The following is a 4225-nucleotide window of genomic DNA, read 5'->3' as shown; positions in this document are numbered from 1 at the left end:
GATCATGCTCTGAACCTGAGGCAGATGCTTAACCGACTGAGCCACCCAGGTGTCCCAAGAACTATTTTTCTATCGGTAGCTAAATATTATCCTTTGGCACTACTCTTCAGATAACCAAATACCATAATTCCTTTGAGGAGACTAAAAAAGGCCAAACTACTAATGCTTCATTTGCACCTAAACTTAAAATGATAAACAAAAGTCATTCTAGATACTATTAATAACTGTAGTAAACATATATCAGTATTCCCTGAAGGGAGATTCAGAATAGTAAGACACTGCCTGAGCCTTAAGTATAGGCACGTCCCCCTAAGATACAGAGTTTACTGTCAGCCTACATTCTCACAAGAGTCCCAGACCATGCTGAAATGAAAGGGAAGAACAACAGCTTCATTTCAGTTACATTTTCAAAAGTTAATTTGCTTGATTTATTTTTTCCCCCTGGGAGAGAGAGCATGCAAGCAGGGGGTAGGGAGGGGCACAAGGAGAGGGAATGAGAAAACCCCAAGCAGGCTCCACATCCAGCGCAGAGCCCAATGTAGGGCTTGATTCCAAGACCCTGAGATCATGACCCAAGCCACAATCAAGGGCCAGACACTTACCCAACTGATCCACCCAGGCCCCTCCCTTTCCTGACTTTTTTAAATGCTGGTTCAGATTTCTAAAATTATTACCCACAATTGTTAAATGGACAGAACTTCTGGAGAAATATCTTATAATCCCATGAGCTCTCATAATAAAATTGACTCAAAAATTTAGTTGAGGCACTTGTACTACTATGAAGTCCCTAAAAGCTAAAGGTCTACCCAACTCCACATTTCACTTAGAGGTCAGAAAGGGAAAAAACATAAGAAATTAAATACTGTCAGCAGTTAGGACATATCCATATAACTAGAAATGTTCTCCTTAAAAATATTCATTAATTTGGGCGCCTGGGTGGCTCAGTGGGTTAAGCCGCTGCCTTCAGCTCAGGTCATGATCTCAGGGTCCTGGGATCAAGTCCCACATCCGGCTCTCTGCTCAGCAGGGATCCTGCTTCCCTCTCTCTCTCTGTGCCTGTCTCTCTGCCTACTTGTGATTACTCTGTCAAATAAATAAATAAAATCTTAAAAAAAATATATTCATTAATTTAACTAACATGTATTGAATGCTTATGATGGACCAGGTTTTTCTAAGTGCCTATAATTTTTACTGCATATAAGTCTCACAATAACTCAAAAAGGCATGTGCTACCATGATGCTCACTTTACTACTGAAGAAACCAAGGCTCTGAAAGGTTAGATAACTTGCCAAAGACTCACAGGTAGTTAACAGAAAAGCTAGTGGTTGAAGCCACATAGTCTGATTCCTTTGACAGAATTATCTAAAGGGGTTATAGATAGGGGTGCCCCGCTGGCGCAGGTGGTAGAGTATGTGACTCTTGATTTTGGAGTTGTGAGTTCAAGCCCATGTTGGGTGTAGAGTTTACTTAAAAAAAATTTTTTTTTAAATCAAGGGGATATGGATTCTACATCTTAATATATCAACATTCACTCAATAGGCTCAGTTAATATGTACAACTCTAGGTAGTCCCATCCCTACTTTCCTATCCCTTTGCCAACTGATAATCTTGGGCATGAGAAGTTAAGATGTTCATGGCAAAAGCCATCATTTCATGTTGAAAAAGAAGGGGAGAAAATTCTATGAATCATAAAAAAGGGATTGCATTTCCAGGAAAGTAGGTTACCTTGTTGCGGTCATAAAGCCTGCCAGTTACAACACTATTTTTGTAACTTCCGTAGCCTTGGACTACAGTTTACTATTACTGACCTCAAAGCTAATCACTGTATCTATCTCCACTCTAACAAAAACCACTTTAAGATAAGTACAAGAGCGAAGTCTCCATTTGTTTCAAGGGTAACACAGATGCTACAGGCTTCCAATTTCTGTTTCTATTTCCACCTTGGTATAAGTGCCATAACTTTCACCAGAGATAATCATATAAGCCATTAATGGGTACCACCTCAGGAAGAGTCCAAGATGAGATCCAACACAAAGCCTCTTCTGCAATCTACCACCAGCATTAGAAAGCCCATTAATCCTAGGCAGTTCTGCTTTCCTTCAAAGAGATAAAGGAGCTCCCACTTCCAAGGAGGTCAGGGATAGATGAAGTGACAAGAATATACACTACCTAGAAGAATAAAAGTATTCTTCTGTTTTAACATAATTGTCCTGATACTATATCAGAATAGCTGCATCAAAATATCTCTAATTATTCCCTGGACTTCGGATTCTGTGATAAGGTAGAAAAGGAAATGTACTTCTCCATATTTTTTCACTAAGTATGATTACCAATCCTGAATATTACATATAAAAACACAAGATGACTCTGGAAGGTGGAGAGAAAAAAGACCAGGTAGGAACCTTGAGATTCAAGGAATGGCATGATGTTAAATTTTTTGGGTTTTCCTTTTGCTTAATATATCCTGGGTTGGGTGCAGTAGAGGCTTGTAACCAGGATACACCCATTAATGCAGACTAAAAATGCTCCAGGTAAAACCTGTTCTCTCTAGCGAAAGGACCAGGATAAAGGCAACCTAGTAAAAGAGAAAACTTTTAGACAATCATCACCTTACACCAGCCAAATACCACAGGATAAAAATGGTGGTTGTGTACAACCCATGACAGAATAAGCTAGGTAGGAAACCTAGACCTCTACCTTTACAAAATTGTAACAAGTCATCTCTTCCCCTATACTAGGTTGGTGACAAAAAAAAAAAAAAAAAAAAGGCAGAGTAGATACCTGGAACTTTCATTCTGACCCAGTGATAAGGAGACCCACCCCCTACCCATGGTGACCGTGGAGGCCATGTCCAGAACAGTAATGAGGTACCCTTTCTCCTCCCAGCCAAGATGATGTCAGCAGAGGCCTAGGAAAGACCTGAAATGATTTTATCCCTGCCCAAAAATAACAAGAGGCTCTCATTTATGGAATGTCAAAGGTGCCCTCGTAGGAAATATGCACTTCCATCCCTGATTGGCAGTAATGAGGCAACATACCATTTCCCACCCTTGTGTGGTGACTGAGAAGTCCTATAAAAGTTTAAGAAGATCCAAAGTCTCATAACATAATAGCCCCAATTGCCAGGATACACAAAAATAATCACTCATCATACTAAGAATCAGGAAAATCTGAATAAGGAAAAGAAAATCATCAGATGAAAACAAGAGACACAAATAATAGAATTACATTAGTCATCATGTTTCAATGAAAAATTATGTAAAAGATGAAAGAAAATGAAAAGATAGAAAGTCCCAAAGTTCCCATCAAATAAATATAGTGTCCCAGCGAAGAAATAGAAGACATAAAGAAAAATCAAACTTTAGAACTGAAAATACAATAACCAAAATGAAAAATTGCTAGAAGGAGCCAACAGCAGAATAGAGTTGATATGGGAAAGAATGAGTGGACAAAAAGATAGAATAGTAGAAATCACCCATTCTGAGAAGTAGGAGCAGGAACTCAGGAAGATTCAGCTTATTAAAGCTGCCCCAGTGACAAAAACAAGTTTGAAGACCCAGTGTCAGTAAATTCACCAACATGATTATGAAAGGAGGAAACAAAATACTGGCGAGATCCCTCATGATGCAGACTCTGGAAGCTGGGAAAGGGAAGGAGTTTGAGAAGTACAATGTTGCTTCTGCAGAGGAACAGACAACCATCCAGCACAAGCCCTCCACCAGCTTCCACCAAGTACTGAAGAACTATGAGCCTGTGATTGGACTGGTACCCACCTTCAGAGGTGGCCATTTCTACCAAGTCCCTATGTCACTAGATGATCGTTGTCATCGTTTCCTGATAATGAAGTGGATGATTATTGAGTGCAGGGAGAAGAAGCACTGGTGGATGCTGATGCTAGAGAAGCTGTCACATGAGCTGCTGGAGGCTTTTCACAAACAGGGCCCTGTGGTCAAGAAGAAGCATGACATGCACAAGATGGTGGAGGCCAAACATGCCCTGGCTCACTATTGCTGATGAAAGACGGAGGGTAGAGGCTCAAGGAGGAGCCCAGGGCTTTCTCCTGCAAGAAACAACAGGAGCCACTGTCATGGTGAAAAACACTTGGGGGTTAAGGATGTAGTTCCCTTTTTTTTTTTTTTAAGATTTTATTTATTTATTTGTCAGAGATAGATCACAAGTAGGCAGAGAGGCAGGCAGAGAGAGAGAGAGGGAAGCAGGTTCCCT

The 4225-nt window shown here is 40.3% G+C and overlaps 1 pseudogene; it reads left to right on the top strand.

The window, feature by feature from the left end:
- Positions 1 to 3441: 3441 nt before the first annotated feature.
- On the top strand, positions 3442 to 4015 carry LOC116882134 (annotated as a pseudogene).
- The last annotated feature ends 210 nt before the right edge of the window (positions 4016 to 4225 follow it).

Source organism: Lontra canadensis, unplaced genomic scaffold (assembly GCF_010015895.1).
Source record: "Lontra canadensis isolate GAN:19392208 unplaced genomic scaffold, GSC_riverotter_1.0 scaffold81, whole genome shotgun sequence".
NCBI classification, from domain to species: Eukaryota; Metazoa; Chordata; class Mammalia; order Carnivora; family Mustelidae; genus Lontra; species Lontra canadensis.
This window is presented reverse-complemented; position numbering and strand designations above follow the sequence as displayed.